Here is a 13,945-nt window from a genome sequence, read left to right as displayed (position 1 = left end):
TCCCTCGTACAGCAACCTCACCCAGCTCACAAAACCAGGGCCAAAGCCGAACTTGGCCAGCACAGCCCACAAATACTCCCATTCCACCGTATCGAAGGCCATCGTGGCATCAAGAGACGCCACAATAGCCGGTTCTCGCAGCGTGCCAGCCCTGGCGATCACCCCATGAAGGCGCCGAAGGTTCAACGCGGTGTTGCGATGCGGAATAAAACCGGATTGATCCGGGTGAATCAAGTCTCCAAGTACCCTGACCAATCTGCCCGCCAGGATTTTAGCCAGGATCTTCGGCTCGGCGTTGAGGAGTGATATGGGCCTATATGAGGCACACTTATCTCGGGGTTTACCATCTTTATGTATCACAACAATTGCCGCCAGCCTCTGGTCCAATGGGAGGTTCCCACTCCCCCGCACCTCCACAAAAATGGCGCGCAGGTGAGGGGCTACCCTATCCGGGAACAATTTATACAGGTCAATCGGCAAGCCATTCGGGCCCGAGGCCTTGCCCGAGTTCAGCGCGCGAATAGCTCCCGCCACCTCATCGACCGTTAAGTCTCCATCAAGATCATCTCTATCTACATCAGAAAGACAGGGCAGAGCGATATCCCGCAAGAGGTCACGCGAGTCCCCGGGCAGCCTATCCGACACTGAGGCATAAACCTTACGAAAATAGTCCGAGAAACACTGGACAATCCCCTCAGGTTCCACAATCACCTCTCCCCCCTCACCCGTCAGCTCCGGCACTACTCTATTAACCCGTTCTTTTTTATCCAGCCAAGCTAGGAGCTTCCCGGCCTTGTCACCAACATCATACAGGCGGCCCTGCTGCTCCCTACTGAGGGTCTTAGCGGCATTTGTCACAAGGTCCTTATACTCGGCTTGCTTCAAGCTCAGCTCATGCAGTGAGGCCGCTGTTACCTCCTCCTCTAGCGCTCCTTCCAAAGCCATGATCTCCTCCTCCACCTGCATAACCTCGCCATCTCTCCGCCGCTTGGCCGCCACTACAAGTGAGAGGGCCTCCCCTCGCAGAACGGTCTTAAAGGCTTCCCAGAGCGACACTGCCGAGTCCACGGACCCCTGATTATCCTTGAAAAAATTATCAACTGTCTTCACCAGTGCGCTGCGCATCTTGGAATCTCGAAAGTACCAGGGGTTAATAGGAGCCACCCTTCCCCCTTCCTCTCGGCCGACATCCAACCTGACCCACACTGGCGAATGGTCCGATATGCCACGCGCCATGTGCCTGGCCTCAGAAACCAAAGGGGCGTGCACAGCCAAAGTGAGCAGATAGTGAATCCTAGAAAGGCTACCATGCGCCCCGGAGTGGAAGGTGTATTGACGCTGTGTGGGGTGTCGGAGCCTCCAGCAGTCTATCAGGCCGAGTGTGTCTAGGAAGTCTGGAAGCCACTTCTGAGCCCCCCCTGTGTCTCTGGGCGGGTGCCTATCCAGCAGCCCAGAGCCGACAGCATTGAAGTCCCCCCCTACCACTAACATACCCCCCGGGAGATCCAGCAAGACCCTACCCAGATCCACAAACGTGTAGGCCTGCAGGGCTGGAGGGACATAAACCGAAACTAAAACCAAAGTTCTACCTTCCCACCTCCCCGCCACCGCCACAAACCTCCCCCTATCGTCAACAACGGTGGAGTCCACCTCAAATGGCAGCGAGGCCCTGACAAGGATGCCCACACCCCTAGACCCGGAGGAGAATCCCGAATGAGCTATGAATTTATAACCCTTCCTATTAAGAGCATAGCACGTGTTACCTATAAGGTGTGTCTCCTGCAGTAGGGCAACATCTGGCTTTGACCGTTTCAAGTGTTGCAAAACTATCCCGCGCTTAATGCGATCCCCCAACCCATTAACATTCCAGCTAATAACACTTAAACCTCTACCCCCCATCCCCAAACACAAAGAGGCCCCCCCCCCCCGAAGAGCCACCATGGGACAATACCGAAGATGATCACTACGCCTTGCAGAAACAGACCCCCCAACAACAACCCCAAAATCCCAACCATCCCCCCCACCCTGCACCCCTGCTGCAGCTTACAAAGCCCCCCCAACTTGCAGTGTGCCTGTCGCCCTACAAAACCCAACATCTACAAAAAGCACCCTAAGGGAGGAAAGAGCTCCCCTCGTCCTCCCGCAACCCTCCGCATTTACTGCACTCTAATCAAGTCATCAAATAAAGTCAAATCGAGTCAGACCGGCTCCGAGAAATCAGCCCTGCCCATCCCGGCCACTGTCCCCATCCGCGGCAGTATCCTCTCCCGTCCGCCGCCGGGGCAAAGCGTCCAGCCATTCATCGGCCATAACAGGAGATTCAAAGAAGAATGTCCGATCTTCATACACCACACGTAGTCTGGCAGGGAAGAGCATGGCATACTTCAGATCCCTCTCCCGAAGTCGCCTCTTCACCCCCAGAAAGCCCTGTCTCTGCCTCTGCACCTGCTGGGTGAAGTCCGGATAGAAATTCACCGACGCGTTCTGGAAGGGGACCGGGCCCGTCACCCTCGATGCTTGCAGGATAGCGTCCCGATCTCGAAAATGAAAGAGCCGGGCGACAATCGGCCTCGGTGGGGCTCCCACCTTGGGCCTCCCACCCGGCACTCTATGGGCCCTTTCAACCGCAAAGAACTTCCCGAGACCCTTAGGCTGCAGATGGTTAAGCACCAAGTCCTCGACGAGCAGGTCAACCGAAGCCTCATCCGAGGACTCCGGGACCCCGATAACGCGCACGTTGTTGCGCCTGGCCCGGCTCTCAAAGTCCTCCAGCCTGCGGGCGGCAAAATCACTCTCGGTCCTCAGCTTACGAACCTCGGTCTGCAGTTCCGGGACATCATCAGCGAGGCCCGTGGTCTTGAGGTCCAGGGTTTTAACCCGTTCATTCGTTTTGCCCAAGTCCGCACGGATTAGGTTGACATCCACCAAGATGGCATCCACCTTATGCGCCAGGGCATCAAACTGCCTCCCAATCGAAGTCTGCATCCCTTCAAGCGCGCCCATGACATCCTGCAGCGAGAGCTCCGGGGCCAAGGGCGAGGCCTCCTTCTGGGTATCTGGCGACTGGCTCAACCCACTCGGTGATCCCTTCTGCAGAGCATAGCGGTCCATATTATTGACCTGAGTATAGGCACCCCGCCTGGTAGATTTAGGCTTCAGCCGATCCACCTCTGCTTTGCCCGACATGGTTGGTACCAAGCAGGTCGGTTCAGATAAGACGGCCCTCCCCCAGCGAGAGAAATCAGGAGTGATCAGTTCTGCAATGGGCCGCCAGAGTAGCATGTAGAGCGTCCAAAGGAGAATGAAGCCACCAAGAGCTCTCCAGGGGCAGGGCAGACAAAGGGAGAGAAAGCGAAAGTGAAAGGACGGGGACCTCCATCCGACAGTTCACACCTCGCCTGGCCGTTGTTGTTCAACTAGAAGTCGGGCGTCCTGCCAACTCTAGCCCCTGGCATTCCTCGGAGATAGGCCGCAATCTTCCGCCATGCATAACTCCAGTTCCCGGTGGGCGATCCGACCGCGGGTAGCATCAATCGCCTCCCTGGCAGGTCATCTACACGATGCCATGCATACAGACAGGATTAGAAACAGGATAGTCGACGGAGGGCGCGAGGGTCTCGGGAGCTCAGAGCTCACGCGGCCATCTTGGTCAAGCGCTAGGCTCCTCCCTCTTGACTAGCACTTTTGATGAAATGTAATTGAACTGTCCATAGTGAAATTTATAGTGGGAACTTCCCCAGTAAAATGACATTTAAATTGTATTTAATGTTCACCATTATTGCAGTCTTAAAATGTTTAAAACACACTGTTCCCCACTAATTTCCCCAAAATGTTCTTGATGGATATGGTCCAAGCTCTCTGTAAAGTTCTTTTAATTAGTGGTGAGTTAAATTAAAACTTCACTTACAATGTTGGTCAGAGTTAGGAAACTATACTCTTTATGAAGCAGATGAAGTTTTCTAAATTTACGTGAGGTAAGGTTTATCCTTCCGGGCCTTGAAGTGTGAACATTTCCTGATGCAGAATGTCCCAGGTTGGCAGGACCATAGCCAGAAGTATATTTGTTGGGGGGGCATAGCTCTCAGCTATTAGCAAACATTAAAACTGTGCTCTATAGGGACGTTCTTTCCAAATACTGGTTGTACTACTAAATAACGACCCCCAGAATATGTGGTACTAAAATATCAAGCGCAAAAAAAAAAAAAAAAGGTTTTACAGTGCACACCAATCTTTTTAAGCTTCACTTTACAGTATTTATACAACGTTTCTTGCTTTTATCTTCTCTAGCGTGCAACCAGGACAACAGGATCCACCCTGGCATCCCGTATTTATCAAGGATGTTTGTTGCATTTATTGCATGCTCAGAAAAAGGCCTGGATGGGCATATCTGCAGCACAAGAAGTTGTTTAAATGCGACCGCATCTTACGTGTGATTACCAACGAGAAATAAAATCTACACAAGAAATTCATTTGGAATATTTTGGAATTATTATTTTGGAGAATTCGTATTGGTTAGCAATTAGATGATGAACAATCCTATGGTTGTGCACCGGACTGGAGTGGAAACTCCCCTCCTTACCTCTGATGTTTCATATAAATACGGGATGCCAGGGTGGATCCTGTTGTCCTGGTTGCACGCTAGAGAAGATAAAAGCAAGAAACGTTGTATAAATACTGTAAAGTGAAGCTTAAAAAGATTGGTGTGCACTGTAAAACCTTTTTTTTTGTTTTTTTTGCGCTGAAAGTTCCGCCCTACTTACATGTTGCACCCGCTGCCAAATGGATTTATTGGACAGAACACACGTAGGATGCTTCATTCTGGAAAGATATCTAGAAGAACTATGTTTTTACCATTTTGGATTACGAACTTCTTGTCAATAACATGTGTACAGGGATATGCAATTTTGGATCATCGCTATCAATTGTCATATTGTAGTATCAGTGTTTTGAATACTTGAGGGTGGGTGGTGTACAGGAACACTTTTGTCTGGAGAGTAGTTCTCATTTAAGTTCTCGTCATTGTAAACATTTACTGCCTAGAACAAAGCGGGCCCACACTTACGGAGGTTTAGAGCAGAGGATTATGGGTATGGTAGTTTTTGAGGATCGACAACGTCAGAGTAGATTCAACGCTATTTGTCATAGGAGAGGGGCGGAGTTATAACGTTCAAATTATAAGCGTGGAGAACAGAAGTAACGTTTTTGAAACGCCGCTTTCAGTGGAGAAGATGAGCTGGGAAAGTGACCGCATTGTTTGAAATGACTAAGGTACAAGGGAAGATTCTAGGCCTGTTTAGTTTAAACAGTGCGAGCGAAGAGGACAGGGGCAGAAGGTTCACATACCAGGGTGGTTACCTTTGATGGGACAATGTAATCAAACAATGTCGTTATAGAAGCATTTTCATGTTTAGAGGGAGAACGCTGAATGGAATCAACTAAATATGACATGACACATGCACAATTTGTTCCTTTTTTGAAGATGGCATTGTAATATCATGTTCTTTTTACTTATAGTGAACCCCTGACGAAGGGCCAACTTTGGTATAAGAAACTTTGTCATCGAGGATGTTTGTTGCATTTATTGCATGCTCAGAAAAAGGCCTGGATGGGCATATCTGCAGCACAAGAAGTTGTTTAAATGCGACCGCATCTTACGTGTGATTACCAACGAGAAATAAAATCTACACAAGAAATTCATTTGGAATATTTTGGAATTATTATTTTGGCGAATTCGCATTGGTTAGCAATTAGATGATGAACAATCCTATGGTTGAGCACCGGACAGAATATTGAAAGGTAAGTATATATAGGGTAGTATAGATTTACACACACACATATATATATATATATATATTTCTTTTTCACTAACACGGTCCTTTGACGGTGGTCCGCTGAACAGCAGGTGCTTACGGCAAGGTAGGGCCAGCCTTGCTACTCATCTCAATACAAACGACGTTTTGCAGCACTCTCCTTGGGGTTTGAATTGTTTATTTCATTTAATCCTCTCTCCTCCTCCTACGCGTTTCAACCTTCACAGTCTTGGTCAAAGTAGTACACATTGTCCCTTTTCGCTTTCTCATTTAAATACAGAGTCTCCATGCTGCCCATAATGAGGCATTATGGGACCTGTAGTTTTTCATATAAAATTACTATAACATTACTCATTGATCATTGGGATTATATGTATTTTTTCCGCTGATATCAACCGATATGTACGTTACTTACTAGGAATGCATTTATTAATGCATTTATTAAACCATTCGTTGTACATTGCTTACAATTTAGTTTTTGCCTAAATATTAACACTTTTTCTCGGGTCCCAGTGACCCCTTTGAATGCTTAGGACGTTGCGGTCTATAACTCTTGTTACTCCAATGCTTTTTAGCTAATAAAGTATTAAACGATTCACCACATAACATTAGGACTTAGTGTCCTGATTTTACAATTAGTAAAGCAGTGATTGCAGCTAAGTGCCCTTTTTTTTTACAATAAACTAGGATACAGTACCCTTTACTCAAACCTATTTAACGCATTATTGATTACATTATTCATGACACAATGTTACCAATTTTCAATGTTGCTAGCTGACACTCTACTAATGTTGATTATCAATTAACCCAACAGAAGAGTCTTTCTGCACCAAACAAAGTTCTCATTGGACGTCACATTCCACTCTTGTCGGACCATTGAATAGTTCTTTCTGTTGTTGCATGCTCCTAAAGATGTATATACATTTCTTTGTCCCCTTTAGGACCCAGTGGGATCTTTGTCTTGAATCTGATAATGCGTTTTGACACTAAACGTCTCAGTTTCAATGTCCTGTTACCTCCCCTCTTATGTGGTGGTACTGTGGCTTGGCCCGAATAGGTCATATCTTACCTTCATGTGTTAGCATGTGTCTGGCAATTGCATATGTATTGTCTTTGTTTTGACTCGCTCTTATATGCTCTAAGATTCTCTTTTTCAATGGGCATATGGTGCTGCCTATGTATCTCTTCCCACAGAAGCACTCGGTTATATACACCACATATGTTGATTCACATGTTATCGCCTCATTGATGTTGAACGTTTTTCCTCGGTAGTCAATGATGGTCTTGAGATTTTTGCCAATCTTAAATGCCTTGCAGCTATGGCATTTGCCAAATCACTTTTGCAGGTTCTGTAGCCAAGTATCTTGTTTTCTTAATACAAAATTACTGTTCACTAGTGTATCTGATAGTGATGATACTTTTCTGTAGAATGTAAGTGGACATTCACCTAGCTTAGCTCCAATGTCTGGGTCTTTTTTCAGAACATTCCAATATTTGGTCAATATTCTTTGTATTTGGAAACTTTCTTTACTGTAAGTCAAAAGCAATCGTGTAGTATTGTCCTGTGATTGTACATTCTCGTTCTTTATTTCTCGCTTGTTGTTTATTAGAGTCTGAGCCCTAGTTATAGCTCATGCTTTAGCTTCTCCATGTTGAATATCTTTAAAATTGTAACCTCTCTTCAGAAAACGATGTTTGGTTTCCTTGAATTTCAACTTCATTTCTTTAGCATCTGAGCAATTTCTCTTCATCCTAATGAACTCTCCATAGGGTATGCTCTTCTTCAGGGAGTAAGGATGGAAGCTTGAGCCATGAAGCACACTGTTTGTAGCTGTGCTTTTTCTGAAGACTGTGGTATGTATTTTATTGGCCTTCACATACACCTTAGTGTCCAGAAAGTCTATCTCCTTGGTGTTGATATTGTGTGTGAACTTGAGACCTACATCATTGTTATATATATCGTAGGTGCATTTATGTGGGCAAGGTATTGAAAAACTATACTTACTTATCTGTCAATATTTTGAATTCCATATTCTATTCTTAATATACATTGCCTACGATATTCTGATTTCGATATACAGGTGAAAACTGTGTCATTCTATATGAAGGAATAGAATATGTGGATTTTGTTAACGTATATATTGATGCACACTCAATCAACTTTTCACAATCTAACTTTAAAACCCAGCAGTCAGATGGGATTTAAAGTAGAAGGGTGTAAATATGTAAAGTAGGACTCCCAACTATGGTGCCGATTACGATCCTGTAAAAACCGGGTATGAACCGTCGGACGGAGCATATTCTCCGTCCGACGCGTACCCAGTCGTAACAATATACAAACATGGAAGTACGATTCGCAAGGAAATACTATTTCCGTACGAATCGTACAAAACCCCGACCGACGAAAATAAACATACAAATGTGATCCGGGAAAGCGCCGACGTGACGTCGGGACGCAAGCAGCCTGCCATTCACGAACCAGGAAGTACGATTCGCACTGACGTCATCCCGCACGGAGAATATTTTCCGGCAGCCAAAAACTGCCGGGAAATCAGGGCGACGCGAACAAGGAGTACCTGCACGCGACGGACAGACATGGACCCGAACCTACGTGTCATCCCGGCCCTCATAGCAGTCGACCTCCTCTACAGGTTACGCCGCAGACGCCGCAGAAGGTCAGAACAACAAAGGGAGGGGGGAAAGGGGGGGGGGGGCAGGAGCAAGGGCAGGCCACAAAACCCCCACCAAAGTCACACAGCACACATGCCCTGGACATACCTGACCCCCAGGCCCTGGTCACTACGAGGGGGTGGGGGCGTGTCCAGCAAAGCCAGCGTCCGCCACAACGGAAGTGGTTGACGACGCGAACCGGTAACACAACAATACAGGTACGTCCCGTACCCACGCCTTAAGAGCGTGGGTACGAGTCGTACCACGCCCACACCTACGTCACCCCAACAATGGCGGGATGGCTGTACCCACGTGGCAAAGGCCTGGGTACGGCCCGCACAAGCATTCCACAGCGTATGTACGGACCGTACCCCCACCCCCGTACGCATGGAGCGTACCCCCCACCCCAACAGTGTAAATACGACCCGTACCCTCACCCGCGTATGTATGGAGCGTACCCACACCCCAACCGTGTATGTACGACCCGTACCCTCACCCGCGTACGTATGGAGCGTACCCCCCATGCCAACAGTGTACGTACGGACCGTACCCCCACCCCGTATGCATGGAGCGTACCACCCACCCCAACAGTGTATGTACGACCCGTACCCTCACCCGCGTACGTATGGAGCGTACCCCCACCCCAACCGTGTATGTACGACCCGTACCCCCACCCCAACCGTGTATGTACGACCCGTACCCTCACCCGCGTATGTATGGAGCGTACCCCCACCCCAACCGTGTATGTACGACCCGTACCCGCGTATGCATGGAGCGTACCTCCACCCCAACTGTGTATGTACGACCCGTACCCTCACCCGCGTACGTATGGAGCGTACCCCCACCCCAAACGTGTATGTACGACCCGTACCCCCACCCCAACCGTGTATGTACGACCCGTACCCTCACCCGCGTATGTATGGAGCGTACCCCCACCCCAACCGTGTATGTACGACCCGTACCCTCACCCGCGTATGCATGGAGCGTACCTCCACCCCAACTGTGTATGTACGACCCGTACCCTCACCCGCGTACGTATGGAGCGTACCCCCACCCCAAACGTGTATGTACGACCCGTACACTCACCCGCGTATGCATGGAGCGAACCCACACCCGTGTATGTCCTAAGTGTACATATCCTGAAATAGGAGGGTTGGGTGCAGAGTCCTCCCAGCAGTGCCCAGACACAGGAGGGGTGGGTGCAGAGTCCTCCCAGCAGTGCCCAGACACAGGAGGGGTGGGTGCAGAGTCCTCCCAGCGGTGCCCAGACACAGGAGGGGTGTGTGCAGAGTCCTCCCAGCAGTGCCCAGACACAGGAGGGGTGGATGCAGAGTCCTCCCAGCAGTGCCCAGACACAGGAGGGGTGTGTGCAGAGTCCTCCCAGCAGTGCCCAGTCACAAGAGGGTTGTGTGCAGAGTCCTCCCACCAGTGCCCAGACACAGGAGGGGTGTGTGCAGAGTCCACCCAGCAGTGCCCAGACACAGGAGGGGTGGGTGCAGAGTCCTCCCAGCAGTGCCCAGACACAGGAGGGGTGTGTGCAGAGTCCTCCCAGCAGTGCCCAGACACAGGAGGGGTGTGTGCAGAGTCCTCCCAGCAGTGCCCAGACACAGGAGGGGTGTGTGCAGAGTCCTCCCAGCAGTGCCCAGACACAGGAGGGGTGGGTGCCTAACACTCCCAGCAGTGCCCAGACACAGGAGGGGTGTGTGCAGAGTCCTCCCAGCAGTGCCCAGTCACAAGAGGGGTGTGTGCAGAGTCCTCCCAGCAGTGCCCAGACACAGGAGGGGTGTGTGCAGAGTCCTCCCAGCAGTGCCCAGACACAGGAGGGGTGGGTGCCTAACACTCCCAGCAGTGCCCAGACACAGGAGGGGTGTGTGCAGAGTCCTCCCAGCAGTGCCCAGTCACAAGAGGGGTGTGTGCAGAGTCCTCCCAGCAGTGCCCAGACACAGGAGGGGTGTGTGCAGAGTCCTCCCAGCAGTGCCCAGACACAGGAGGGGTGGGTGCAGAGTCCTCCCAGCAGTGCCCAGTCACAAGAGGGGTGTGTGCAGAGTCCTCCCAGCAGTGCCCAGACACAGGAGGGGTGGGTGCAGAGGCCTCCCAGCAGTGCCCAGACACAGGAGGGGTGTGTGCAGAGTCCTCCCAGCAGTGCCCAGACACAGGAGGGGTGGGTGCCTAACACTCCCAGCAGTGCCCAGACACAGGAGGGGTGTGTGCAGAGTCCTCCCAGCAGTGCCCAGACACAGGAGGGGTGGGTGCAGAGTCCTCCCAGCAGTGCCCAGTCACAAGAGGGGTGTGTGCAGAGTCCTCCCAGCAGTGCCCAGACACAGGAGGGGTGGGTGCAGAGGCCTCCCAGCAGTGCCCAGACACAGGAGGGGTGGGTGCCTAACACTCCCAGCAGTGCCCAGACACAGGAGGGGTGTGTGCAGAGTCCTCCCAGCAGTGCCCAGTCACAAGAGGGGTGTGTGCAGAGTCCTCCCAGCAGTGCCCAGACACAGGAGGGGTGGGTGCAGAGTCCTCCCAGCAGTGCCCAGACACAGGAGGGGTGGGTGCAGAGTCCTCCCAGCAGTGCCCAGACACAGGAGGGGTGTGTGCAGAGTCCTCCCAGCTGTGCCCAGACACAGGAGGGGTGTGTGCAGAGTCCTCCCAGCAGTGCCTAGACACAGGAGGGGTGTGTGCAGAGTCCTCCCAGCAGTGCCCAGACACAGGAGGGGTGTGTGCAGAGTCCACCCAGCAGTGCCCAGACACAGGAGGGGTGGGTGCAGAGTCCTCCCTGCAGTGCCCAGACACAGGAGGGGTGGGTGCAGAGTCCTCCCAGCAGTGCCCAGACACAGGAGGGGTGGGTGCCTAACATCCCAGCAGTGCCCAGACACAGGAGGGGTGTGTGCAGAGTCCTCCCAGCAGTGGCCAGACACAGGAGGGGTGTGTGCAGAGTCCACCCAGCAGTGCCCAGACACAGGAGGGGTGGGTGCAGAGTCCTCCCAGCAGTGCCCAGACACAAGAGGGGTGGGTGCCTAACACTCCCAGCAGTGCCCAGACACAGGAGGGGTGGGTGCCTAACACTCACAGCAGTGCCCCTGCAAAGAAAAGGGTGGAGTACCCACAGATCCAATGCCCACAAATGTCAGTCAGGTGCACAAAGATCCTGCAGTACATGTACCACATGTGTGCGAGGCTGGGAGTATACACATGCATAGCGCCGAAAAGAAAACATGTCCACATGAAGTCATGACAACAGTCTACATACACAAGTACAGTGACCACCAAGGACGCCACGAATGATGCAGGTGGAGACATCGCTCAGCATGCATGGCCCAAGTCTAACGAGTCCGTCACACACCCAGCCAATGTAGACACAGCTCAGCACCACATATTGGAAAGACCCTGCAGGGAAGATGTCAGGTTACACAGAGGAAGGAACACACCTTGTGACGATGTCACCATGCAGCAACTGCTTACATGAACAAAGTTATGTAGCCAACAGCTTGTGATGGCACACAGATACCAGGATCCACCCTATGACCAGCACAAGACTACAATTCCCACACACCCAACACATAATCACCACCCAAAATAATGGGGCCGGTCCACCAACAGCAATACAAGACAGACAGTAGTGTACTAAGGACAAATAAATTGCTTTATTCAGCATCCAAAAATCTGTTTGTCTCTTGAAAGTTCACAATGTACAATGCCCATAGGGCAATCCAAAGTTCAAATCCAGGTGGGGGACACAGTGGGACGCGTGTCCCCTAGCTTGCCTGCACAGTCAGACTCCTTCGTCTTCCAGAGGGGGGAGGGCATCATGTGGGGGGGAAGGACCAGGCACCGCAGGGACATGAGGGCGAAGGGTAGGCGTCGTGGGTGCAGGGATGGAGGACTCCACCACAGGGGGTGGGGCAGGGCCAAAGGCGGAGGCCAGGATGGCGCTGCACACCTTAGCAAGGTCCTCCAGCGACTGCCCTGCACCCGAAGGAACCACAGGCCCCAAGGAGGAGGGGGGGTCAGAGGGATGGGTCGCAGCGCCACTGGGGGAGGGTGTGGACAGGGGGGGGACTCAACCACCCTGACCGGGGACTCCCTTGACCGCTTGCGGGGTGGTGTTACTGTGGGGCTCAGGGACAGAGCGGCCATGAAGGAGTCTTTGCCGGATATGTGGCCAGGAGAGCTGAGGGGAGGGGATTTGGAGGGAGTGGATTTGGTGGAATGCGGACTCCCACTCTGGCTGCGTGTCTTACGTTTGCCCCCCGACCCAGTGGGTGTGCCTACTTCACCCTGTGTGTGCGTGCCAGGAGGTGTGCGTTTGACCTTCCCTGCTGGTGTGGTGCCTGTGTCTGTTGTGGTGGGTGCATGCTGACGTCTGGGTGTACGTGGGACAGGCATGGGAGCGGGAAGTGTGGATGGGTCAGGGGTAGGGGGTTGGACGAAGCGCTGCAGGAGACCCACTGCTGCAGTCAGTGTCGAGTCAATGGACCTCAGCAAGTTGCGTTGTTCAGCCTGCGATGAGAAAATGCCCTCCAAGTATGCCTCCATGTTGTTCAGCACTTGGCTGTGGCCATGGAGGACATTAAGCATCGCAGCCTGACCAACCTGCAACTGCCGCTGGATGTCCACAGACTCTGCATTGACGGCAGCAGTGGAGACAGGGGTAGGGGGTGTGGTGCCTGGCAGGAAGGAGACATGCGGTGACTGGGCACGCTGGGAAGGGACACGATCAAGTGAGAGGCGGCTGATGGCAATGGAGGGGGCGGGGAGAGATGTTGTGCCGCTGTCAGCTGCTGGTGCAGCCTCCGCCCACTCGGAGAGATCATCCTCGGACCCGTCAGCTTCATATTCTGTGGTGGCAGTGGACAGGTCCTCGGCCTCACTCTCCTCCGCCTCAGTTCCACTCGATGTGCCAGCCACGATGTCACCGCTGGCACTGGTGCTCGGTCCCTCCGCTCCGTCTGTGCTGATGTCTCCCTCCGTGTCCCCCGACGATGCTGTGGGCAAGGTGAAGAGACAGCAATTAATCATACACCTGTATACATATGTCACATGAGTCCAATCTACATAGGATACAGTGCATAGCCTGAAAAGAAAGATGAGTAACATCTACAAAACAAGGTACATATGTAGGGCATGCAACACACAGTTGGTTTACCCACCATGCCACTGAAAAACTATGGAGAGCATGACACAATAGCAAATGACATGAAATGGATTTTGACAGAGGAGCCAGGCCCTGGGGACAATCCTGCACTGCATCAGCACCACACAGCGTCGCCGAAAATAGGGATGAGCAGGGACCATATCCATGAACTTGAGGCACATGCTGCATAGGTAATACTGAAAACATGCCCACCATGACTGGCTCACTGCACCTTGAGTGTATGTCCAGACAAACATCACACACTGGCCAGACCTAGCAAGGAGATATCAGGTTTTGACATGTAGGCTTTGCCCACACCAACCACCCCCTACATGAGACA

General features: G+C 51.8%; 1 long non-coding RNA gene across 1 annotated transcript; it reads left to right on the top strand.

The window, feature by feature from the left end:
- The first annotated feature begins 5,183 nt into the window (after positions 1-5,183).
- On the top strand, positions 5,184-5,697 carry LOC146784033 (uncharacterized). The gene is made up of 2 exons (XR_014970590.1): positions 5,184-5,268; positions 5,515-5,697. It is a non-coding gene; the product is annotated as an uncharacterized LOC146784033 (long non-coding RNA).
- Positions 5,698-13,945: the final 8,248 nt, after the last annotated feature.

The sequence above is a fragment of the Triturus cristatus genome, chromosome 11 (assembly GCF_964204655.1).
Source record: "Triturus cristatus chromosome 11, aTriCri1.1, whole genome shotgun sequence".
Classification (NCBI taxonomy): Eukaryota; Metazoa; Chordata; class Amphibia; order Caudata; family Salamandridae; genus Triturus; species Triturus cristatus.
This window is presented reverse-complemented; position numbering and strand designations above follow the sequence as displayed.